We start from the raw sequence: 27,713 nt of genomic DNA on the forward strand, positions 1-27,713 counted from the left end.
TACTCAGCATCGTCAGAAATGGACTTTGGTTAAGTTAGAACAAGCCAGACGCATATCCACCAGGAAGGTTAGTGAAACCAGAAAGATCTCTGAGATAGTAAATCATCCAGGTAGATGGGACTGGTATCTAGAACCAGAGGGACGCCTGGGTGGCTCAGTCGGTTAAGCATCTGACTTCAGCTCAGGTCACGATCCCGCGGTCCGTGAGGTCGAGCCCCGCGTCGGGCTCTGGGCCGACAGCTCGGAGCCTGGAGCCTGCTTCGGATTCCCTCTCTCCCTCTCTCTCTCTCTGCCCCTCCTCCGCTTGCACTCTGATTCTCTCTGTCTCAACAATCATAAGTAAGCGTTAAAAAAACTTAGAACCAGAGTGATCCAGCAGGGGACTAACTGAGCTTCCCACAGACAAGCTGAGGGAATTTGGTAGAAACCAGTGTAGTTCAATGAGAATTTCTGGGTGTCGACTGTGTGTATGCCCACAGTTGGGCAGACGGTTGGCACAATGGGTATGGCATTACCCCGATGTTCACAATCGTCTTCCAGGTGGGTAACAGGAGTCTATCCTGAATGCACTGACTTCTCGAGTCAGAAGTGAAGGCAGAGGCTCAATTCTAAACACCGGCAATGACCCTTTTACCCATGCTAAAGAGTGACTTTCTTAAGAGTCGGGAAATGATCTTATGTGTATTTTAAAAGCTGGTAGCTTTATTGAGATGTAATTCACAGAACATAAAGTTCAATATTTTAAAATATGAAATTCAGTGGTTTTTATGAAGCACACAGTTTGCGTGGCAGTTTGTCTGGCTTCCTTCACTTAGCATAATGTTTTCAAGATTCATTCATGTTGTAGCAGGTGTCAGAACTTTATTCCTTTCTATGGCCAAATAATATTACATTGTACGCTTATGCCACATTTTGTTTATCCAGTTTTCAGTTGATGGTTTTTTCCATTTTTTTTCTTTGAGGGAGAGAGAGAGCGGGAGCGAGTGAGCGAGAGAACAGGGGAGAGGGGCAGAGGGAGAAAGAGAATCTTTCTTATTTTATTTATTTGTGGATTTTATTATTTTATTTTTTTTGTATCACTTATGGACAAGTTAGTAAGTTAGTTAACATATACTGTATACAGTGTGCTTTTGGTTTGGGGAGTAGATTCCCGTGATGCATCACTTAAGTAAAACACCCAGGGCTCATCCCAAGACCTGCCCTCCTCAATGCCCATCACCCGTTTTCCCCGCCACCCCCTTGCACCCTCGGTTTGTTCTCTGTATTTAAGAGCCTCTGATGGCTTGCCTCCCTCTCTGTTCATAACTATTCTTTTTCTTTCCCTTCCCCCGTGGTCTTGTGTTGAGTTTCTCAACTTCCACATATGAGTGAAAACATATGATATCTGTCCTTTTTTTGGACTGACTCATTTAGAGAAAGAGAATCTTAAGCAGCCTCTACGCTCAGGGCGAAGCCCCATATGAGGCTCAGTCCCACGACCCTGGGATCATGACCTGAGCCAAAATCAAGAGTCGGGTACCCGACTGACTGAGCCACCCAGGCGCCCCAGGTTTTTTTCCAGTTTCGATTTTATGAATGATGCTTCTACGAACATTCATGTCCGAGTTTTTCACGGACATCTGCTTTCCCTTGAGGATACAGCTCAGGATAGAATTTCTGGGTCGTGTGGTAACTGTATGTTTAATTATTGAAAGAACACCTAAACTATTTCCCAAAGGGCCTACGCCCTTTAACATTCCCTCTGTCGATGTGTAAAAGTGCCGATTTCTCCACATCCTCGTCAACACTTATTCTTGTCCATCTTTTTTAGTATAGCCATCCTAGTGCCGTGTTGTTGTTGATTTGTTTGTTTTTGCAGAAAAAAAAAACCCCACTCCACGTCGTTGTATTTCAACCTTTATCGAAAAATGTGGGAAGTATTAAACATGTGTAGTCCTGAGCTTCCGATGCTGACCTCTGATCTCATAGGTAAAATGGGGAAAGAAGGTCAGAATAGAAGTTCAGAGGTCCTGCCACCCAAGGAGACTGGGGCCTGCCCCCTTGCCTCTTGGCAAGCAGGATGGGCACAACTCGGCTTCCTCCTCCTCACTCCCCTCTTCACTCTCTTCTTCATCAGAAACGTCATTGCTTTTCGCGTTGCCCCGCGATCCGCGCAGGCCCGGAACGCGACTCCAGATGGAAGGTTACAGGGGGTTGGAGCTGGACGTCCTCCAACCTGAGCGTGAGTTGGACAACTCAGGACAACTTGAGGTTGGCCACCGGGACTGCAGTCTCCTGGCGGTCCTGGTTCCCGACCATGACTTCTAGGACATTACACTGACCTTTGGCCCCCTTGATGAGGCAGAGCGTGGTCAAAGCCAGCACACGCCCCACATCATCCTCTTCCTCTACCTTGAAGGTGAAAGAGCAGATCTGGCTGGATTGCTGACAGTCCACTTAGGAAAAGGAAAAACTGTCCGTGGTGACGGGAGGCCAGACCTGCCGACCACCCTCTACCCTGCCCGGGCCTGGGCTCGGCTCTCCTGATTCTAAAATGCTAAGGCAGTGGCAACACTGGCGGCCGTGCTGCAAGCTCGCTGTGATTTTGGTTTACATTTCTTCCCTGATGACTAATGATGTTAAGCAAGTGCTTGTTGACCATTTGTATATCTTCTTCGGAGAAAGGTCCATTCAATCCTTTGCCCCTGTTTTAATTCATTTAATTGTGTGTGGTTTTTTTAAAAAATTGTTAAATGGTGTTCTTTATTTACTCTGGGCACAACGCCCTATCAGATATATTATTTGCAAGTATTTTTCCACTTATGTGAATTGTCTTTTCATTTTCTTAAAGATGTCTGTTGACGCGCAAAAGTGTCTAATTTTGATGAAGTCTAATTAACGCATTTTGTCCTTAATTGCTTATGCTTTTGGTGTGGTCTCTAAGAAGACGTTGCCTAACCCGGGGTCATGAGGTTTTACTCCTTTATTTTCTTCCAAGAGTTTTATAGGTTTGGCTCTTACATTTAGGTCTATGATCTCTTTTGAATTATTTTTTGTATATAGTGTGAAGTAGGAGTCTAATTTCTTTCTTTCTTTCTTTCTTTCTTTCTTTCTTTCTTTCTTCTGTCTTTCTTCTCTCTTTTTTTCTTTCTTCTCTTTCTTTCTTCTTTCTTTCTTTCTTCTTTCTTTTGTATTTCTTCTTTCTTTCTTCTTTCCTCTTTCTTTCTTTCTTCTGTCTTCTCTCTTTTTTCTTTCTTTAATCTTTCTTTCTTCTCTTTCTTCTTTTTCTTTCTTTCTTCTCTTTCTTTCTTCTTTCTTTCTTCTTCCTTCTTTCTTCTTTCTTTCTTCTCTTTCTTTCTTTCTTTCTTTCTTCTTTCTTTTGTCTTTCTTCTTTCTTTCTTCCTTTCTTTCTTCTTTCTTTCTTCTCTCTTCTTTCTTTCTTTCTTCTTTCTTTCTTCTCTTTCTTTCTTCTTTCTTTCTTCTCTTTCTCTCTTCTTCCTCCTTTCTTCTTTCTTTCTTTCTTCTCTTTCTTTCTTTCTTTCTTTCTTCTTTCTTTGTCTTTCTTCTTTCTTTCTTCCTTTTTGCATGTGGATGTCTAGCTGCCTTGGCACCATTCGTTGAAAAGACTATTCTGTCTCTCATTGCATTGTCTTGGCACTCTTGTCAAAAATCAATTAACCATGAGATCATACTTATCTGTGATTTCTGCTCTACAACTTAGAGTACTGACTGAGCTTTGAAATTTCCTAGTTTAACTCAATTCAGACTTCCATCGTATTTGACCTGACATGACCTTTTAAGTCTGCCATTACTGTACCATGCTGATCCTTTGTACCACCAAGCTCCGGGACCTCCCCCCCCCCCAATTACTCCTATCCATCCCCAAAGTTTTGTGTCCCTCTCTGGTGTGCATGTCGACAAAAGGAGCAGAGAGGTGGATGACCTCTGGTGGGGCATTTAAGGTTTACATATGCTTTTCAAGTATAGCAAATGGGTAGAGGGCTAAGCAGGAAATATTTATAGAACAAAAATAAAAAATACATATGCCATCAATGATAATAATGGGAGACTTCACTAGCCTATGTTTAATAGTGGCTAGAAAAAAAAATAGATGATCAACAAGGAAATGGAAGATACGAACAATACTATAGATGACCTAGAAAAGACATCTTCGGATCACTCCATGGAACAACGGTAGAATGCACATTCTTTTCAAGTGCACACAAAACACAATCCAAGACAGACCATACGCAGAGCTATATAACAAGACTCAATAAATTTCAAAGGATTTAAGCCATACGAAGTATGTTCTCTGACCACAAAGGAATGAAATGAGAAACCAACAACACAAATAGTTTGTGAAACTCACAAATATGAAGAAATCAAGTCATGTACTTTTAAATAGCCAATGGGTAAAAGAAGAAATCACAAAGGAAATCAGAAAATACTTTGAGCCGAATAAAAGTGAAGATAAAATATACCAAAACCTATTGGATGCAGTGAAAGCAGTGACTAAAGAGAAATTTATAGCTCTGAACACCTATATAAAAATGATCTCACGATCAACAACCTAATCTCCCACCTTAAGGAACTAGAAAAAAAGGGAAACTAAGCCCAAAGAAATCAGGAGGGAAATAATAAAGATCAGAGAAGACATTAATGAAATAGAGAATACAAAACCAATAGAGAAAATCAACAAAACCAGAAGTTGATTGTTAAAAAAGATCAACGAAATGGACAGGGCTTTAGCCAAATCGACCAAGGTGAAAAGAGAGAAAACTCATATTGCTAAACCACGTATGAAAGAGCGAATGTTACCTCCAATCTTACAGAAGTCTTAAAAAACTAGAAATAGAAGGGAAATTCCTCTTTCTGATAAAAGGCATCTACAAAAAATTCACGGCTAACATCACACATAATACTGAATACTTTCTCCCAAAGATCAGAAACAAAATAAGGGTATCTATTCTAACTACTTCCTTCCAACATTGTACTGGAGGGTCTAGTCAGGGCAATTAGATAAGAAAAAGAAATAAAAAGTATCTAGATTAGAAAGGAAGAAGTAAAACCATTTCTATTTTTACATGAACGGATCTTGTATATAGGATATTTTAAGGAATACATACACAGAAAAACTATTAGAATAAAGAAGTTCAGTAAGGTTGTCAGGTACAAGATCAATATACATCAATTAACTGTATTTTTCTGGGAAAGAAAAGAATATCAAAAAAAAAAATACTTACGAATAAGTTTAACCAAAAAAGTGCAAAATGTATAGTCTGCAAGCTATAAAACAGGGTCGAAAGACAGGAAAGAAAATGTAAATAAGTAGAAAGCCATACTGTGTTCATGATTCAAAAAGCCTAATATTGTTATATGGAGATACTCCCCACGTTGATCTATAGATTTAATGCAATCTCAGTGAAAATCCAAGCTGGCTTCTTTGCCAGCCAATCCTAAAGCTAATCCCAAAATTCATATGGAAATTCAAAGTTCTCATAATAGCCTAAATGATATTTAAAAAGAAGAGCAAAGTTGGAGGACGCATTCTTTCTGATTTCAAAACTTACTACAAAGATACAGTAATAAAACCAGTGTAATATTGGCATAAAGATAGACATATAGATCAATGGAATAGAATTGGAGTCCATAAATAAAGGCTCACACTTATAGTCAATTGATTTTGTTTTTTATCTTTATTTTAAAAGTGCTTATTTATTTATTTATTTATTTATTTTGAGAACGAGTGTCTGTGTGAGAGAGCAGGGGAGGGGCAGAGACAGAAGGAGAGAGAGAATTCCAAGCAGGCTGTGTGTTGACTTGGGCCTCAATCTCAGAGTGATCATGACGTGAGCTGAAATCAAGAGTCAGATGCTTAACCAACTGAGCCACCCAGGTGCCCTATAGTCAATTGATTTTCAGGAAGAGTGCCAAGTTAATTCCATAGGGTAAGAATCGTCTTCAACAAATGGTTCTGGGACAACTGGATATCCACCTGGAAAAAAAAAAGGGATTTACTACCTCACACCGTATACAAAAAATAATTCAAAAGGTATCATTAACTTAAATATAAGAGCTACAATTAGAAAACGCTTAGAAGAAAATATAGGAGTAAATCTTCATGACTTGGGTTAGGCAAAGACTTCTTAGATATGACACCAAAAGCATGAGAGCAAATCATATGTCTGTTAAGGGACTTGCCCCTAGAATATATAAAATTCTAGAATATATGAAATATAAAATATAATTCCGTAATAAAAGGGCAAGTAACCCAGTTGAACCATGCACAAGGATCTGATTACACATTTCTCCAGGAAGATATACCAATGGCCAATCAACATAAGAAGAATGCCTGACATCATTCAACTTCAGGGAAACGCAAGTCAACAGCACAATGAGCTACCAATTCATATCCACGGGGATGGCTAAAAGAAAACAGATGGGCGAGAGTAACTGTTGGTGAAGATGTGGGGAAATCAGAACCCTCATGTACTGCTGGTGGGAATGTAAAATATTTCAACCGCTTTGGAAAATGTCTTGCAGTTTTTCCAGAGGTTAAACATAGGGTTACCACAGGCCCCAGCAATTCCACTCCATTTTTACGTATGTATTTTCTTGAATAAATATATAATGAATATTAGATCAATAAGTACATGATAAATATTGTCATTTTCCACAACAATCTCTTAAGGTAGGTATGGCCAGTATCCTTATATCACTGTGACAAGATTGAGATCCAAGGTTAAGTAACTTGCCTAAAGTCATACAACTGGTAAGTCGTGAGGCCAAAATTTGAACCAAGGTGTCTGACTCCAGAGCCCATGCTTTCAACCATAAACTTCACTGCTTCCATATAAAAATAGGTATCTGAAATATGTGTATAATAAAAATCCACAGTCTTCTTGAAAGGCTTCTTGAAAAATTGTCCCTTGTACATGGTAATAAACCACTGGTTTTTAAAATTTTATCCTACGTGTCAGACACCTAAAAAAAATTTTTTTTTAAATTGTGACATAAACACGTTGGCGTAGATGCTACTTTTGTCTCATTTTGTTAGAGTAGTTAAGCGATTTGCCCAAGATCACACAGCTAGTTAAGTGTCAGAGCTGGGATACAAACACAGCTAATCTGGCTCCAGTGTCCATGTTTTGAACCACTAGGAAATACGTTTCTCAATAAAATATATTGGGCTTAGGGGAGCCCCAATAATTGCCACCCTTCTTTTCCGTCTGAGCTCGCAGGACGCACACTATGAGATAGAAACACCAGCTTTGTTGTGGCTAATGCTGTTGGGAGAAATGAAACTTAGGTGGGTTATCTGCCTGTCCCAGGCCTCTCCCACGGAAACTCAAAGCTCTTTGCAGGCAGATACCAGGGAGAGGCCGAAACAGTCACAGCGGCCCAGGTCTTTCTCCCAACCTCACCCACTAGGTAAATCTGACCACGGGCTGGACAGAAGCCAAGGAGTGTGACCACAGGCCATCAGGAGAGGTCAGAAATTGTAGACAAATTCTACAGTTTGTTCACATGTAAACCAAGGTGTCCTTTTACAAATAGCGAGGCACGGCATCTGGAAAGCTTTCTCTACCCAGAAGGGAGGCAATACAGTGAAAAGAACCCCAGTTTAGGCATTAGGAGACCTGGTGGCCCGACCCAGCTCTGCCTGTACGACCATGGGCGTTACAGTTCACTCCTCTGAGCCAGTAACTAATTACTCCATCCAAGATTCTGCCAATAACATACACTCTGCGAGAACAGTTTCAGAACAAAATAAAGCAAGACAAAACAAAACTGTCCACTTAGAGAAAAATTAAGACTGTTCTTTCTTTTAAAAAAAAATGTTTATTTATTTGTTTTGAGAGAGAGACAGAGAGAGCATGAGTGAAGGAAGAGCAGAGTGGGGGTGGGGGGAGGGAGAGGGAGAATCCCAAGGAGGCTCCTTATTGTCAGCGTGGAGCCTGACGCGGGGCTCGATCTCACAAACTGTGAGATCATGACCTGAGCCGAATCATGACCTGATCGTGACCTGGGTCAGAGGCTTAACTGACTGAGCCACCCAGGTGCCCCAAGAATCTTCCTTCTTAAGTGATTTCCTTCTTCTGGATTTATTTCTCTAAGCTTACCAACTCTGCCATTAGTTTCTATTATGAAATATTTTAAACAGAATTCACCGGGTCTTTGGTGGTTTTCCTTCCTTTCTCCACTTCCTTTCCTACATCTTGTTATTCTTCTTCCCATGCTTTCTACTTGAGGAAAGTGTTCACGTTGTCTTTTAGGTTTCCCTCATATTGATATATTCCAATCTCTTTCAACCTATACATTCTCCAATAAGCAACAAGGGGAGGAGGAGGGGGCAGGAAGGAAGGAAGGGAGAAAAAGAAAAGAAAAAATTTAAAGCTACTTTGCATTCCTTTAAAAAAATGCTTTTTCTGGGGGCACCTGGGTGGCTCAGTCGATTAAGCGTCGAACTGTTGACTTTAGCTCGGGTCATGATCTCACGGTCCGCGAGTTCGAGCCCTGCATCAGGCTCTGTGCTGACAATGCAGAGCCTGCTTGGGATTCTCTCTTCCTCCTTCTCTCTCTCTTTGCTCCTCCCCTTCTTGCTGCCTCTCTCTCTCTCTCTCTCTCTCTCTCTTTCTCTCAAAATTAAAAAAAAATGCTTTCTCTTCATTTTTTAAGTATAAAGTAAATCACACTCATCATGTGTATATATTTGTCTAATTATGTATTCAAACCCTCTCTCTTGTCATCTAAACTATCAGCTCCATGAGGGCAAAAATTACAATGGTTTGTTCAGTTTGCATACCTATACCTTGCCTGATGTTGAGCATAAAAGTGAGTAGTTACAAACAAGTTCAGTAATCATTTTAAAGAAACCCAAAGTGTATGGGATTTCTCATTACAAACAAGTGACGATCTTCATCAATTGTGAGAGTAGGATCCTTTCTCTCCCGTTTTCTTCTCGGTGAGCATGCAACCTCTTCCCTCTAGCCCTAATGTTGCAAGTTGATTCAATCGATCCAGTAAAATAACTCGCCGATTCAGCTACAAATTACAAAGCCACCGTCTAAGTGTATTGATCATGAAATTGATTGACTAGAGTAGCGCCTAAGTTCATCAATAGTGCCACGGAACATAGCACAGGGTTTAATGAAAATGCTTTACCCAAGCGCAGTGACACAACCAGGTCTAGGTACACACTGCCAGTGAATCTGTCTTTTCGGGGGCGTCCGTAGACATTTGAAACGGAAGGAGCTATTTAGATCATCTTAACCTGATAAAGATGAAAAAGGTGCATCTTGTTGGTGTCCAGCTTTTCCAAGTCTTAGAGTTTATTCCTCTGAGATGTTCAACATTTGTTATCCTTGAGAAAATTACAAAAGGTAATTCATTGAAAGCTAAACGCTGTCATTGCCTCCTTTTTCTCTCCATACATGTGTAAACTTCCCAAGAAGCTCTTGATGCTCATTTTGGCAGTTAACAACAGGTAAGGGAACCTTTTTTTCCCCCCTAATTTTTGCTGGGAGCAAATAGCAGTAATTCCTTCTGGAACCTCCCCTCTGGAAGCTCCCTAAGACTGGCAGTCGCGATGGGCTGAGATTTTCAGTCCTGCAGTATTTCCACATTTGTTCTATTTATAGGGCTGTTATTTTTTTTTTTAATTTTATTTTTAAATTTTTTGTGCTTGAGTATAGGAGAGAAGTTAAGTTTCTAACTAACCAAGACATTTTTTCCCCCCAAACTTCCAGCGAGTCCTTTGCATCATTTCTTCCCGTGCTGATCCTTCTTTTTGGAGTGCAAACAATGCCTTAGGTAACGCTGCAAACATTTGGTTCAAGCTGAAGATCCCTTGGTTAAAGTCACATTTGCAGACCTTGAGGGTACTTCATACCAAACCAATGCATCTCAAAGACTTCCATAGGCCTCCCATAAGCCCCTATACCATTTTTCACCAAGAAGGAGGAAAATGGGTGTGTGAGGAAGCGATAACAACTATGGTGGAAAGAAGAGACAGAATGTGTGTGTGTGTGTGTGTGTGTGTGTACATACATGCTCGTGTACTTGGGTAGTAGGTGCCCAATAGGAGTCTGTTCTTTTTCTTCCTATTATTACTATCATCTTCATTATTATTATTAGTCACATGTGAAAAAAATGTCTTCTTTCTAAAAGGATACAGATCACACAGGTCAAGGGTAATATTGGCCCTACGCTTCAGTGACTGATAGGTCAACTCCTTAATCCATTGTTTTTTTCTGTGTCAATAGCGAAGTATCTGCCAACATAATGGGGAAAATGTCCAAGCAAACATGGTAAGTGTTCCTCATGACAGCTGAGGACATCTGGGTGCTCCATCAAAATTCGACCTCAAACTCTTGGAGTTTGACCTGAAAACAGAAAAATGCAAAGTTTAGATTATATGAATAACAGTATACTTGTTTCTAAAAAGTCCCAGGCATAACAAACAATTGTTGCAAACATAGTCTAATCACTGGATTCTGTTGTATTTGTTCCTCATACGAGAGAACGATGTTTTAAGCAATAGTTGTTTTTTTTTTAAATGTTTCCTCATCGAAAAAGAAAGCCCAGAAATGGCTTATTTATTAGCTTTCAACTTACAGTGAAATCACAGCTGAAGGAAGGAAAAAAGACTTTCTCTTCCATTAAAATGAGATGGGGGTGTCTGGGTGGCTCAGTTGGTCAAGCGTCTGACTTCGGCTCAGGTCATGATCTTGTGGTTTCATGGGTTCGAGCCCCACGTGGGGCTCTGTGCTGACAGCTCAGAGCCTGGAGCCTTGCTTCAGATTCTGTGTCTCCCTCTCTCTCTGCCCCTCCCCCGCTCATGCTCTGTCTCTGTCTCTCAAACATAAAAAAAAAAAAGTTTAAAAAAATGTAAAAAAATAAAATGAGATAAAAATAGTTAAATGATGAATACAAAACTTACTTATGTTTTAATTTTTCTCTCCCATTTTGATAACTGACTCATGCGAGTTCATTTTTATTTCAACTTCTAATTAAATGAAATAATGTAAATTTCAGTCATAATACAAGTAGGTAAAGCAAGAAAATAAGTAATTCGTCTTTCCATGATTGGCTCTGTTACCAGATTAGAGTGGGTTCAAAAATATGTGTATTAACACTTGAATGATAATACTAATGTATTATTATTATTTTATATTATATTTATATTTATGTTATATTATTTTATTTATATTTATTATATATTATATTATGTTTATATTACTTTTTATATTTTATATTATATTTATTTATATTACATTTATATTATTAATAATAATATTCTTAATATTCTATATTTATATAGTTCCTCACCTCGATAAAGAATATCTACAAAATGTCTATAGCTAACACCATACTTAATGGTGAGAAACTAGAGGTATTTCCACTAGGATCAGGTACAATGCAAGGATGTCCCTCCCCATCAGTCCTTTTCAGCATTATCCTGGAATTTTTAGTGAATACAATAAGACAAGAAAGGGAAATAAAGGGCATACAGATTGGGAAGGGAAAATAAAACTATCTTTGTTCACAGATGACATGATGGTCAACGTAGAAAATCCTAAAGAATCAACAAAAAACTCTTGGAACTAATAAATGATTCTAGCAAGTGGGAGGATACAAAGTTATTATACAGAAGCCAGTCATTTTCTTATATGCCAACAATGAACAAGTGAAACTTGAAATTAATATCACAATAGCAATATTAGCAGCCCCAAAATGAAATACATAGGTATGAATCCAAAACAATGTGTATAAGATCTATATGATGAAAACTACGAAACTTTGATGAATGAAATCAAAGAAGAACTAAATAAATGAAAAGACAGTCCATATTCATGGATAGGAAGACTCAATACTATGAAGATGTCAGTTCTTCCCAACTTGATCTATACAGTCAATAGAATCCCAGTAAAAATCCCAGCAAGTTATTTTGTGGCTATCAACGAACTGATTGTAAAGTTTGTATTGAGAAGCAAAAGACCTAAAATACCCAACTGAATACTGAAGAATAAAGTTGCAGGACTGCCACTACTCAACTTCAAAACTTACTATAAAACTACAGTAATCAAGACAGAGTGGTATTGGTGAAAGAATATACAAATAGATCTATGGGACAGAATCGAAAAAGCCCAGGAATAGGGACATATAAATATGGTCACCTGATATTTGATAGAGAGCAGAGGCAATACAATGGAGCAAAACTGGTCTTCAACAAATGGCGCTAGAGCAACAGCACATCCACATGTAAAACAATGAATCTAGACATAGTCTTTACGTCATTCACAACAATTAACTCAAAATGCATTGCAGAACTAAACGTAAAATATGAAGCTATCAAACTCCTGGAAGAGAAGACAAACCCTAAATGACTTTGGGTATGGTGATGACTTTTTAGATATAACACCAAAGACCACGATCCATGAAAGAAATCGTTGATAAGCTGAACTTTACTACAATTAAAAATTTCTGAGTGACAGCACCAAGATGGTGCCACAGGTTGTTCCTGACTTCCTTCCCTATCACTAGAAGAACAACTGACAGCTTTTTAAAAACAAGACACCACTCAGGGAATTATAGTACGTGGGGGGCGAGGTGAAGCACCTTCCCGTATCACAGAAACCAAGGCAGACTGCATTCGAGGGGTAAAGGAAGTGGCTACACATTGGCCACATAACCCCTCCCCCAAACCAGTGCAGCACCACGCAGAGATGTCTCCTCTAAGCCTCCAGTCTCTGTAGGAAAAGACAGCCCAGGTGGACAACTCATCCTCCCAGCATTGTGAGTTACCCAGCAGTAGGCGCTACTCTGATCTTGCACCATGGGGATTGTGGGGAGATCTATGGGGCTCCACCACGGGGCATCTGAGAAAGGGGAACACAGAGATGGGGGGAAGGGGCTCATAACAACCAGCGCGTGGATCTTAGTAGACCGAGTTCATATCTGCAGTGCCCCAAGTAGTAATCCCAACCAGTGGCATTGCTCCTCCGCAGAACCAAGGCAAAGACACGTTCTGACCAGGGAAAGTGATGGGGTACGGATTTGCCTGATTTGGATCCTCACATGAAAACTTTTGCCAGCTCAGGAGCCCGACTTGTCCACATGCAAGCAAGAGGCTGAATAATCACAGTCCCACCTTCTGCGGAGAGTGCCTTCTGGTCCTATCTTGACCAGAAGGGCTGGTAACAACTCCTGGAAGCTGTGCAGCCCAGAGGCACTCGAGCCAAGAAGTGAGCAGGAAGAGCTGGTAGTTTGTAGAAGGAATCGGCCTTGTTCAATTAGGAAACTTGGAGTGTGGGTCAGCTTGAGTTGAGACAACAAAGAGCTTTACCAGCCTTAGAATGACTTCTGCCACTACACCTGGGCAGGGAATCTAATTTATAGCCTTGCTCATCACTGAATAGAGCCTTTAGCCTGCCTGGCCAGGGAACCTAACTAGAGCATATGGGAAGCTGCATAGTCCATTCAACAGGCCTCTGTACAGTGGCACTTAAACAGAGAGCACATCCCATGGCTTCTTCCACCTGCAGAGCAAAACTGACGACTTCACTTCACCAGGGAATATAGTACACTCTCTGGCCTGATTTGGGTCCCCAAACAATGAGCTGTACAGACCCTAAGTCTTATCCTATGCTCCGCCCAGATAAGGAGGCTAGTTCATAGCCCCATCTATTATCAAATATAGTACCCAGCCCCAATCATCTAGTAAGCTTTACTGGAGAATCCACGCAACTTCACAGCTAATCGTATATCTTCACTTGGTTAGGGAGCCAAGCCAGCTGTCCTATCTAACTGTTCTCAGCAAGTGGCACACACCCCATTTCTGTCCTTAGGGCTCAAACACTCGTCTTGCCCCCAAATAGGCCATAATACCAGTCCCGACCTGCCCAAGGACATTACCAGAAGACACATCCAGAAACCCAAACTGAGCTAACTGGTGAACTGTCTCTTTCCAAGCAAACCATTAAAGTCTGAAAGAGGAACCTGATTCCCCAAGTGCACAGATACCAATGTAAGGAATCAAGGATCATGAAAAATCAGGTAAATATGACACCACCAAAGGAAATTAATAAAGCTCCAATAACTGATCCTAAAGAAATGGAAGTCTATGAATTCTCAGACAGAGAATGCAGAATAATTCTCTTAAGGAAGTTTAGGGAACTACAAGAAAAAACAAACAGGTAACTGAACAAAATTAAGAAAACAATGCATGAACAGAATGAGAAGTTTGACAAGGAAAAAGCAAGCCACCAAAAAAAACCCATAGAAAAGTTTAAAAATGTAATAACTGAACTGAAAAATTCTATAGAAATTTCAAAAGTAGACTTAGTCATGTAGAGGACTCAGCAACCTGGAAGATAAGACACTGGAAATTACCCAGTCAGAAGAGCAAAAAAGAATAAAAGACTGAAAAAGAGTGAAAATACCCTATGAGAATTATGGATCAATATGAAAAGAAACAATATTTGCATTATGGGAATTCCAGAAGGCGAAGAGAAAGAGAACAGGACAAAAAGTATATTTAAAGGAATAATGACTGAAAATGTCTTGAATCCGTGGAGAAAATGGGCTTACAGATGCATGAGGCCCAAAAGACCCCAAATAGGTTGAACCTGAATAGGGCTGCCCCATGACACACTATAATTAAATTATCAAAAACCAAACACAAAGAAAGAATTTTAAAAGCAGCAAGAAAAAGAGAAGTTACATACAAGGGAGCCCCCATAAGACTATTGGTGGATTTCTTAACAGAAAATCTTCAGGCCTTTTCTCAACAGAAACCCTTCAGGCTAGGAGAGAATGCAATGACATATTCAAAATAGTCAAAGAAAATAGCTGTCAGCCAGGAATTCTATACCTGGTGAAGCTGTCCTCCAGAAGCAAAGAAAGGATAAAGACTTTCTCAAACAAAGAAAAGGTAAGAGAGTTCATTACCATCCGACCTGCCTTGCAAAGAAAGATGAAGGGAATTTGGTAGAAGTAAAAGAATGCTAATTGACGTCATAAAAACATTAAAAGGTAGTTCATCTCACTGGTAATGGTAAATATATAGTCATAGTCAGATTAGCAATATGGTCATAGTGGGACATAATTCACTTGTGACTCTAGTTTGAAAGTTAAAAAAATGAATGTAATAAAAATAACCATCGTTACAATAATCTATCATTAGTTACACAATATAAAAAACACATAGATTGTAACTGCAATAACCTAAAATGCGAGGAGGAGACATAAAAGTAGAAAGCTTATGAATTCTTTTGAAGTTAAGTAGTTATCAGTTTAATAGGGTGTTCAAGTTTAAGATATTTTGTCAGCTTCACTGTAACCACAAGGGAAAATCCTGTAGTAATTGCACGAAAGAATACAATGAAGAACACAATAAACACAACAAAAGAATACAATAAAGCATACTGATACCAAAAGACATCAAAACAAAAAATCGACACCACGATAAGAAACAAGAAACAACAGGTTTACAAAACAACCAGAAAACAACTAACAACATGGCAATAGTAAGTCCTTATTTATCAATAATTACTTTAAAAGTAAATGAATTAAATTCTCCAATTAAAAGACATAGAATAGGCAAACGAATAAAGAAGCAAGATTCAACAATATGCTGCCTGCAAGAGACCCACGTTAGCCGTCGACACACACATAGATGAAGAGTGAAGGGATGAAAAAGACATTTCAAGCAAATGGTAACCTCCTCCCACGCCCCTCCCCCCAAAAGCAGAAGTAGGCTATACTTACATCAGACAAAACAGACTTTAGGTTAAAAATAGTGAAAAGAGACAAAAAAGATCATTATATAATGACAAAGAGTCACTATATCAAGAAAACATACCAATTATAAGTATTTATGCACTTAACTGAGAAGCACCTAAATATATAAAACAAAAACTGGCAGAGCTAAAAGAAGAAATAAACAGTAGTACAGTAATAGCTGGAGGCTTTAATGCACCACTCTCAACAATAGATAGATCATCCAGGCAGATAATAAGGAAACAGCAGATTTGAACAACATTACAGACCAAAAGGACCTAATAGATATACATAGAACATTTTAGTCAACAGCAGCAGAATAGACATTCTTCTCAAGTGCACACAGAACATTTGATAGGATAGACCATATATGTTAGATGACAAAACAAGTCTTAGCAAACTCAAGATTGAAATCACATCTAACATCTTCTCTGAGCAACATGGCATGAAATCAATAACAAGAGGAAAACTGGAAAATTCACAACACATAGAAATTAAACAATGCTCTCCTGAACGAAGACGAAATTAGAGTGGAAATGAAAGTTTCTTGAGACAAATGAAAATGGAAACACAACATACTAGAACTTGTGGGATGCAACAAACGCAGTTCTAAGAGGGAAGTTGATAGCAATAAACACTTACGTTAAGAAGCAAGAAAGATCCTAGGTAAGTAACCTAACTCTCTGCCTTAACGAACTAGAAAAAGAACAAACTGAGGCCAAAGCTAGCAGAAGAAAGGGAATAATAAAGATTAGGGAGGAAATAAATGAAATAGAGAGCAGAGAAACAATAGAAAAGACTAACCAAACTAAAAGGTGGTTCTTTAAAAAGATCAACAAAATTGACAAACCTTTAGTTAGGCTAAGTTAGCATAAAAGAGGAAGACTGAAACCAACAAGGTTATAAATGAAAAAGGAGACATTACAACTGATATCACAGAAATTTAAAGGATCATAGGAGGTTGTTCTGAGGAAACTCTCCACCAAAAAACTGGACCACCAAAAGAAGTGAAAGTAACCGTAACAACATACAACTTACCAAGACTGAATCATGAAGAAATAGAAAATCCAAATCAATCAATTACCAGTAAGGAGATTGGATCCATAATCAAAAACCTCCCAGTGAAGAAAATCCTAGGACCAGATGGTTTCAGTGGTGAATTTTACCAAACATTTAAGAAAGAACACCGGTTCTTCTCAAACCCTTCCAAAGGAAAAAAAAAAAAAAATCAAAGAGAAGGGAACATTCCTAACCTCATTTTAGGAGGCCAGGATTATCCTGATACAAAACCCAGAAAAGGACACTACTAGAAAAGAAAACTACAGGCCAATACCACTGATGAATATAGACGCAAAACTTCTCAATAAAATACAAGCATGTCGAATTTAGCAGCACATTAAAAGGATCATCAAACACCATGATGAGTGAAATTTATCCCTGGGATGCCAAAGACGGTTCAACATATGCAAATAAGTCCAAATGATACATCGCATAAATAGAATGAAAGAAAAGAATTATATGGTCGTCTCAATAGATGCGGAAAAAGTATTTGACAAAATTCAAAATCCATTCTTGGTAAAAACTCTTAGCAATTTAGGTACAGAAGGAACATATCTTAAAACATAAAGGCCATGTATGAAAAGTCCATGGCTAACAACATACTCAATAGCGAAAGGTCCAAAGCTTTTCCTCTAAGAAGATGAACAAGACATGCGTGCCCATTCTCACCACTGTTATTCAATACAGTACTAATAGCCTGGAACAATGAGGCAAGGGAAGGAAATAAAGGGTACTAGAATTAGGAAAGAGGAAGTAAAGTTGTCTGTTTGCAGATGATATGATTTGACATATAGAAAATCCTACTAGGAAACTGTTAGATCAATTCAATACAATTGCAGGATACAAAATCAACAAACAAAAATCAGCAGCATTTCTATACGTTAATGACGTATTATCTGAAAAAGAAGTAAAGGAAAAAAGAATAAAATGCTTAGGAGTAAATTTAAGGAGGTGAAAGAGCTCCCCTCTGAAAACTATAAGACACTGATTAAAGAAATTGAAGACACAAATAAATGGAAAAATACCTTGTGCTCATGAACGGAAAGAATTAATATTGTTAAAATGTCAATACTACCGAAAGCCATCTATGGATCCAATGCAATTTCTATCAAGATTCCAATGGCATTTTTTACAAATGTAGAAAAAACAATTCTAAAATTTACATGACATCACAAAAGACCCTGAATATTCAAAGAAATACTGAGAAAGAACAAAGCAGTAGGCACCACACTTTCTGATTTCAAGCTATACTGTAAAGTTATAATCAAAGCAGTATGGTACTGGCATAAAACCAAAGAGACCGGTGGAACAGAATAAAGAGTCCAGAAATAAGCCCAAGAATATACAGTCAACTAATAGCTGACTAGGGAGCCAGGAATTCTCAATGGAGAAAAATAGTCTTTTCAGGAAAAGCTGCTGGGATAATTGGATATTCACATGTAAAAGAATGAAACTGGATTCATATCTGACACCACTCACAAAAAATAACATGAAAATGGATTAAGAACTTAAAATGTAAGACCTGAAACTATGAAACTCCTAGAAGAAAACGCAGGAGTAAAGCTCCTTGTCGTGGATCTTAGTAATGATTTTTTGGATATGACGCCTAAAACACAGGCAACAGAAGCAAAAATAAGTAAGTGTGACGACATCAAAGTAAAAACTACACAGCAAAAGAAACCATCAACAAAGGGAAAAGACAACCTACAAAATGGGAAAAGTATATGCAAACCATATATCTGATAAGGGGTTAATATCCAAAATATATACAGAACTCAGACTCATCGTGGTTTTGATTTGCATTTCCCTGATGATGAGTGAGGCTGAGCATCTTTTTATATGTCTGTTGGCCATCTGTGTGTCTTCTTTGAAAAAATGTCTCGTTGGGGCCTCTGCCCATTTTTAATTGCATTATTTGGTTTATTTTTGGTATTGAGTTGCATCAGTTCTTTATATATTCTGAATAGTAACCCCTTATAGATGCGTCCTTTGCAAACGTCTTTTCCCATTCAGTAGGCTGTCTCTTTTGTTTTGTTGATGGTTTCCTTCATTGTGCAAAAGCTTTTTATTTTAATGTGGTTCCAATTGTTGACTTTTGCTTTTGTTTCCCTTGCCGTAGGAGACATAGCTGGAAAACATGTTGCTATGGCGATGTCAAAGGAATTATTGCCTGTGCTCTCTTCGAGGAAATTTATGGTTTCAGGTCTCACATTTAGATATTTAACCCATTCTGAGTTTATTTTTGTGTACAGTATAAGAAAGTGGTTCTTCTGCGTGTAGCTGTCCAGTTTTCCCAGAACCACTTATTGAAGAGACTTAGCGACCATTTACAGATTCATTGACCATAAATGCATGGCTTTTATTTCTGGGCTCTCTATTCTGTTCCATTGATCCACGTGTCTATTTTACACAATGGAATATTACTCAGCCATAAAAAAAACGATGAGATCTTGCCATGTGCAATAATCTGGATGGACCTAGAGGTCAGTGAAATAAGTACAGAGAAAGACAAATACGATATGGTTTCACTTGCATGTAGAATGTAAGAAAGAACAAATGAATACACAAATAAAACGCAGAATCAGACCTATACATGTAGAAAACAAACTGGTGACTGCCACAAGGGGGGGTGAGGGGTGAGCAAAATGGGTGAAGGAGTAGGAGATAAGGCTTCCAGTTATGAAATAAATAAGTCATAGGAATAAAAGGCACAGCCTGGGGAATAGAGTCAGTGGTACCGTAATAATGTCGCATGGTGACAGATGGTCACTATGCTTGTGGTGAGCACAGCATAACGTATAGAGTTGCTTAACATCACGTTGTATACCTGCAATGAATGTAACATTGTATGTCGATTCAAATTTTAAAAAGAACTCAAAAAAAAGAACTCAGACAACTTGCTAGCAAATAATAAAATAATAGTGATAACAACAACCCGATGTAAGAAATGGGCCAGAGACCCAAACAGACGTTTGTCGAAAGAAGATACACGAAAAGCCAAAGGTACATGCAAAGATGCCCGACATCACCAGTCCTTAGGGAAATTCACGTGAACAGCACCATGAGAAATCATCTCGCGCCAGTTAGAACGGCCATCATCAAAAAGATTGGAGGTAACCAATGTTGACATGGATGTGGAGAAAAGGGAGCCCTTGCGAACTGTTGGCGGGAATGCAAATTGGTGACGCCACTATGGAAAACAGTATGGAGAATCATCAAAACATGAAAAATAGAACTACCATATGATTCAGCAATTTCACCTCTGGGACGATATCCAAAAGAAATGAAGGCATTAACTCAGAAAGGCATCTGCACCCCTCTGTCCATCACAGCATTATTTACAATAACCAGGACATGGATGGATGAATGGATGAAGAAGTTGTGGTAAATACATACAGTGGAATATTATTCAGCCATAAAAATGAGAAAAATCCTACCGTTTGCAGCAACATGGATGGACCTTGAAGGCATTATGCTAAGGGAGATAGGTTAGACAGAGAAAGACAAATCATGTATGATGTCACTTGCATGTGGAAAAAAACAAATACACAAACTCATAGAAAAAGAGATGAGAATTGTAGTTACCAGAGGCAGAGGGTGGGGGGAAGTGAAGGAAGGGGGTCAAAGGGTACAAACTTCCAGTTATAAGATAAATAAGTACTAGGGAGGGTCACCTGGGTGGCTCAGTCGGTTGAGCGTCTGACTTCAGCTCAGGTCATGATCTCACGGTTTGTGGGTTGGAGCCCCATGTAGGGCTCTGTGCTGACAGCTCGGAGCCTGGAGCCTGCTTCGGATTCTGTGTCTCCCTCTCTCTCTCTGCCCCTCCCCCGCTCACACTCTGTCTCTCTCTGTCTCTCAAAAGTAAATAAACATTGCAAAAATTTTTAAGAAGTAAGTACTGGGGATGTAACATACAGCGTGACAACTGTAGCCAACCCTATTGTGTGATATACTGGACAGTTGTTACGAGAGTAAATCCTAAGAGTTTTCATCACAGGGAGAAACTATTTTCCTTTTTTTCCTTTTTATTGCATGTAGGTTAGAAGATGGATGTTAGTTGAAGCTATCACGGTAATCATTTCACTACGTATGTAAATCAAACCATCATATTGTATATCTGAACCTTAAGCAGCAATGTATGTCGATTGTTTCTCAACAAAACTGGAAAGAAAAGATACTTGTAGTAACATGTTTATAACAAGCTACGTACAAACTTCATCAACAGCAGTGTTATGTCAGTGAATGGAAGAGATACACATTCTGTAATGCGTGTAGAGAAGTGTCTAAAAACTTGTAATAGTGATGGGGCACCTGGGTGGCTCAGTCGGTTGAGCGGCCGGCTTCGGCTCAGGTCACGATCTCGCGGTCCGTGAGTTCGAGCCCCGCGTCGGGCTCTGTGCTGACAGCTCGGAACCTGGAGCCTGTTTCGGATTCTGTGTCTCCCTCTCTCTGACCCTCCCCTGTTCATGCTCTGTCTCTCTCTGTCTCAAAAATAAATAAACGTTAAAAAAAAAAAAACAAAAAAACAAAAAAACAAAAAAAAAACTTGTAATAGTGATGTTTCTAACAAGCTACCTGAAAGCTGCCTTCAGAACAGTGTTATTTCAGAGACGGGAACTCATACTCATTCCTTAATGTATGTAGTGAAGTGTAAAAGTCTATCTTATTGAAGATTTTTAAGCGCCCACAGTTTTAAGCTGTGCTCGGCACAGTGTTATTTCAGTGAATGGAAGTGATCCCCACTCAGTGATGCAGGTAGTGAAGTGTTAAACAACGCTTGAGACGAACATGTTTTTAACAAGCTAAAAACAAAAACTAAAAAATAAATAAAAACTCTCTGCTCTGCCAAAGACAATGTGAAGACAATGAGAAGATAAGCCACAGTGTGTGTGTGTGTGTGTGTGTGTGTGTGTGTGTGTCCGGGGGGGTAGAATATAATTTATATTTGAGAGAGAGCACAAGTGGGGTAGGGTTAGAGAGACAGAGACACAGAATCCAAAGCAGGCTGCGGGCTCCGAGCTGTCAGCACAGAGCCCAACGCGGGGCTCGAACCCTCAATCCGTGAGATCATGACCTGAGCCGAAGTCGGGTGCTCAACCGACTGAGCCACCCAGGTGCCCCCCAGGAGAAAATATTTTTAAAAAGACACTTCTGATAAAGGGCTGTTATCCAAAATGTACAACGATCTCTTAAAACTCAACAATAGGGGCGCCTGGATGACTCAGTTGGTTAAGCATCTGACTTCCGCCCAGGTCATGATCTCGAGGTTCAAGCCCTACGTCAGGCTCCTCTCTGACAGTGCGGAGCCTGCTTGGGATTCTGTCTCTCCCTCTCTCTCTGTCCGGTCCTGCTTTCGCTCTCTCTCTCTCTCTCAAAATAAGTAAATAAAGTTTAAAAAAAAACCTCTCAACTATAAAAACAGACAATTAAAAAACGGGTAAAAGATTTTTATGGACACATTTTTATGGTCAAAAAGCAGTTGCAGAGAGCAGGCAAGCATATGGAAATATACCCCACATCCTATATCATCAGGGACATGTAAATTAAAACTATTGTGCTACTCCTGCATGCCTTTAAGAATGTAAAAAATCTGGAACACTGATCACTAAATGCTAGTGAGGAGGTAGAACAGTAGGGAACACTTATTCATTGCTGATGAGAATACACAGTGGTACAGCCATTTTGGAAGACACTTTGGCAGCTCTTTATCAAAGCGAAATATTCTTTTACTATACGAGCCAGCAACTGTACTCCTTGATGCTTACCCGAAGGAGTTGAAAACTCATGTTCTCACAAAAACCGGCACACAGACGTTCACAGCGGCTTTATTCACAGTTGCCAAACTTTGGGGACACCCAAGATGCCCTTTGGTAGGTGAACGGATAAATAATCCGTGGCACATTCAGACAATGGAATATTAGGGCTAAAAAAGAAATGAGCTCTCAAGCCATGAAAACACATGGAAGGACCTTCAGTGCACGTTACTAAGTGGGAGAAGCCAAACTGAAAAGGCTGCCTAACGTATGGTTCCAACTGCATGACCTCCTGGAAAAGGCGAAACTACGGAGACAATCTAGAGATCGGTGATTGCCAGGCTTTAGGGGTGAGAGAGCGTTAAATATACTCTGTGTGGTACTGTAATAATGGATAGATGTCATCATACATTTGTCCAAACCCATACAATGTACAGCACCAGGAGTGAACCGGAAAGTAAACAATGGGCTTGGAGTGATGACGGTGCCTCCATGTAGGTTCCTCAGTTGTAACAAATGCATCATTCTGGTGGGGGATGCTGGTAATGGGGGAGGCTGTGGGTGTATGGAAGCAGGGAAGGGGGTACATGGGAAATCTCTGTGATGTCACCTCAATGTTTCTATGAACCTAAAACTGCTTTAAAAGTTTGATTTAAAGAAGATTTAGGGGCGCCTGGGTGGCTCCGGCGGTCGAGCGTCCAACTTCGGCTCAGGTCACGGTCTCCAGGTTCGTGAGTTCGAGCCCCGCGTCGGGCTCTGTGCTGATGGCTCGGAGCCTGGAGCCCGCTTCGGATTCTGTGTCCCCCTCTCCCTCTGCCCTTGCCCTCTCTCTCTCTCTCTCAAAAATACATAAAATGTTTAAAAAAATCCTTTTTAAAATTTAAAAAACATTTTTGTCAGTCATTATGCTTCTCCACTCAGTGATGATCCTGTGGCAGGCGGCCCTCACCTCCTGACTCTCCCAGAGCTACCCACCAGCTCTTCCCAGCCCCAATCAGATCCTTTCGCACCATTTCTCTCCCGTTGTGCGTGTGCGCCTACGTGCGCGTGCACGCATGCACGCTCTTGCACAACGGAAGTAGAGGATTGCTGGCTACGAGAGGCGCCCTTCCTTTTCTCCCGTTGCCTGAACACCTGGCACGGCCATAGACGTCAACCAGACCCCGTGGAGATGCTGCCGCGCCCTGGCACCAACACGCAACCGAACCCTCACCAGCACGCTCCCAAATCACTTGGGGGCTCCGGTTGAAGTGACGGCGGTACCAGATCTGGAGCCCAGGAATCTGTATTTCAGCCAGATTCCCCAGGAGCGTTGAATGCGCCTGGATGCTTGAAAGTGGATGTTTCAAACGTGGTGTGTTGCTCATAGTCAATTTTCAACAGTACGCGTTGCCCGCAGGAGTATATCGTTAGTATTTCAAACTTCACGTGTGGCGGTATTATTCTTTGAGAATATGCTTTAGAAAAGGATAACGAGTGAATGCGTTTAGGCTTTTAGACAAGCTCGAAAGGCAACATTCCGTAAGTTAATGGTCCTTTAAACAGACTTAATCGAAAATGCATTGCGTCTTGCTATGGACCGACTTGTATACCCCCCCAATTCCTGTGTTGCAGCCCTCCACCCTCGGTGTTGGGGTGTGGGAAGTGGAGACTTTGGAAGACAATTAGGGTTAGATGAGATCATGACGGTGGGGCCCTCCCGATGGGGTTAGTATTACAAGAGGAGACGACAGAGAACTTGCCTTCTGTCTCTCCGCCAAAGGAAGACAAGCCAGCAGTCCAAGCAAGAAGGCAGTCATCTGTAAGCCAGCTAAAGGGCCCGAGCATGCTGGCACCTTGATCTTGAATGCTCCACATCCAGAATTGTGAGAAAATCAGTTTTTGTTGTTTAAGCTACCCTGTCTATTGTATTTGGTTACGGTCGCCTGAGCAGACTAAAGCCATCCATCGTCAACGTCAGATTTGACTCTCTCCTTGACTTCTGACTCTCTCACTTCAATTATCCACCTCTTGAACCCTTTACTTCAGGAGATTGCACCACACCACATATCCTAGATCACTTCCGGGTTGTCTGGAACTCTGAAGTTGTGTCTAACAAACTCGGATTTATCATATTTTATTTCATCCACTTATCCTGTGATCCGTTCATTTTGAGACAATTTATTGAGGGCTTGCTATGGGCTGGGCCCCAACTTAAGTGGCGGTAAACAGAGGTGAATCAGATGTACATGCTCCCTGCCTTTAGGGAGCTCCCGGCCCCATCAGGAGCCAGTACACAGATATGTCATCATAAATCATGAAATAGGAAGAAGGAAAGCAGGAAGGCCTCACTGTGACACTGATATTTTAGCTCGTTTCTGAAGGATGAGTGCATGACATTTTCTAAAGGAGAAATGACTTTGAACTGAAAGACACCTCGGCAGAATGCTTATCATGTACCATCTAGATCCCCTTTCACTGAAGGACTTATTGTCCCAACTTCTGGGAGTGCTAAGGGCAGACAAGCCCTCTCTAAAAAACATCCTGCACAGGGGCGCCTGGGTGGCTCAGTCGGTTGAGCGTCTGACTTCGGCTCAGGTCATGATCTCGCGGCCCGTGGGTTCGAGCCCCGCGTCGGGCTCCATGCTGGCAGCTCAGAGCCTGGATGGAGCCTGCTTCAGATTCTGTGTCTCCCTCTCCCTCCGCCCCTCCCCCGCTCACGCTCTGTCTCTCTCTGTCTCTCAAAAATGAATACACTTTAAAAAAAAAAAAAGATCCTGCACAGTAAACTCCATCTCACGGTCTGCTTCCTGGGCAGCTCAAACTACCACACCGTGTGTGATTTTTTAATTCTAGTGTACTGGAGACCTCTGAAAAATCTTTCAATAAGGCCTACTCCAACGCCTCCTTCCAATCATTAAAAAACATCAGAAAAACCGAAACCAGGGGACATCTGACCGAAGTAACTCACTATTACTCTTCAAATGTGTCAAGGTCATGAAAGAGAAGGAAAGAGTGAAGAACTTTTATAGATGGGGGGAGATTAAGCAGAACCAACAACCAAATGCAATGTGCGATCCTGCATAGGATCCTGAAAGAGAAAGAAAAAAAAAAAGGCAGTGGGAAAACTACTAAAATTAGAATAAAGCATGTAGTTTAGTTAGTATTATTGTGCCTATGCGAATTTCCCGGTTTTAATAAGTGTGCCGTGGTTATATAAGGTGCGAACGTTACGGAAACCTGATTGAGGGATACAAGGAACTCTCTTGTACTACTTATATACCTTTCCAATAAGCCTAAATTAGTTACACTTAAAAAACATAAAACAAATGTTATCCAGGCCGCTGTGTGGAGAATGGGTTGCAGGGAAAGCAAAAGTGAGAGAAGACAGACCCGTTGATAGAGAATCATAACGGTAGTAGCAACAGACAGTAGTAACAGTAGGTGTTAACTTTGACCATAGCAGCTAGTGGAGGGGGATTTAAGGGGGAAAAAAGAAGTCAACCGTGTCAACCACACCGCATCTTTTCTGTCGAAGACTTCTAGTCTGAAGCACATACAGAGTGAGAGAGAAATGTAGTTTAATGCTACATCAAGCTTGGAGTTTTGACTCAACCGGGACTGAACACTCTAATTTCTCAACGTAGACTGCCCCATAGAGCATCTTGAGGTCTGTCCAGCCATGGTCAAGAGTCTTAGGCTGCTGGAAGTTTTCAAGCCTAGGAAGTAGGGACAAGGCTGTCAAGACAATTCCGTGAAGGTTTCAGATGGAACGTATTACGCGTATAAAGGACGTATTTAACGCACACACATAGCTAAATGATAATTACACAATAAACTTCTGTTTACCTACTACCTAGCTTGGTTCTCAACCCTTGTTGCCTACCAGAATCAACTGGAGAGCTAATAGAGAAGAAAGAGGTTCAAGTTCATGGAAGCAGGATAGGGCTCAGCCTTTGACCGAGTTTTCCTCCTGATTTTGACGCAGATCAAAGTTTAAGAACTGCTGAGTTAGAATATTACCAATATTTTTGAAGTCTTCTGTATACCTCTCCCTAGTCACATCCCACTCCTTCCAGATTCAACTATTGTCTTCAAGCTTTGTTAACCATTCCCTTATTGTTCATTATGGTTTTTCATTTGCACTCATTCAGGTATCCCTAAAAATATTTTGCTCAGGGTTGCTCAGTCGGTTAAGCATCCAACTCTTGATTTCAACTCCGGTCATGATCTCACGGTCATGTGTTCGAGCCCCGCCTTGGTCTCTGCGCTGACAGTGCAGAGCCCGTTTGGGATTCTCTCTCTCTCTCTCTCTCTCTCTGCCCCTCCCCTGCTCACTTAGTTTTGCCCATTTTCAAGCTTTATTTAGTTATAAGTACAGTATATGTTTTCTTCTGTGACTTGCTTTTTATTTGTCACATTATGTTCTTGAAATTCATCCATTTTGACGCACGTAGCTACCATTTGTTTGTGGTCATTGGTGCATAGTATTCCATTGTATAAATATGTCACAATTAATTATCCATTGTCCTGATGTTGAATATTTAAGTTGTCTTAAGTAACTACATATTGAGAACTTCGCTGGCTGCTTGGGAAGTGTTAGGACCTAATGAAGGGTAGCATCTCTGCCCTCCGTTACTCCCTTGCTGTCCTCTCCTCATCCACATTTTTGGTACCCAACTGCCACCAAGGAATGACAAGGAGCCCCTTTCACCCAAGGGTTAATGGAAGCTGAATGGAGAACCTGAACTATCATCCTCACCCAACGGTAATGAGGTGACCCTCTCACCGGAATGGTATCAGAAAATACATGTTTATTTTCATTCGAGGACTTCCCACTGATACTAGACTATGTATTTACCTCTTTTATCTGTCCCCAACACTAGAATGTAAGCTCGATGACGCTTAAGAACTTTATATTGCTTATTGGTGAATTCTTAGATCCTACAGCTTGCCTGGGGAAAATCACCCTAAATCTGTGTTTATTGAATGAATGGATGGATGGATGAATGAATAAGATAATATCATTTCATTTTTATTAGGTGTCTGTAAGCCACCTATTGCGCATAGAATATTCTTTGAAAGGTCTTTAAATGTAAATGTAAGTTTTGCGAGTTATGGAATTGCCCAGATTTGGTACAAGCGCGCAACAGGTTTATT

The 27,713-nt window shown here is 40.3% G+C and overlaps 1 non-coding gene and 1 pseudogene across 1 annotated transcript; one reads left to right on the top strand and one right to left on the bottom strand.

The window, feature by feature from the left end:
- Positions 1-1,962: 1,962 nt before the first annotated feature.
- Positions 1,963-27,713, bottom strand: part of LOC109248120 (nucleoplasmin-3-like) — a 63,916-nt pseudogene continuing 38,165 nt past the window's right edge.
- On the top strand, positions 25,110-25,194 carry TRNAR-UCG (transfer RNA arginine (anticodon UCG)). Its single transcript has one exon. It is a non-coding gene; the product is annotated as a tRNA-Arg (tRNA).

Source organism: Panthera pardus, unplaced genomic scaffold (genome assembly GCF_024362965.1).
Source record: "Panthera pardus isolate Hobbes unplaced genomic scaffold, ASM2436296v1 HiC_scaffold_27, whole genome shotgun sequence".
NCBI lineage: Eukaryota > Metazoa > Chordata > Mammalia > Carnivora > Felidae > Panthera > Panthera pardus.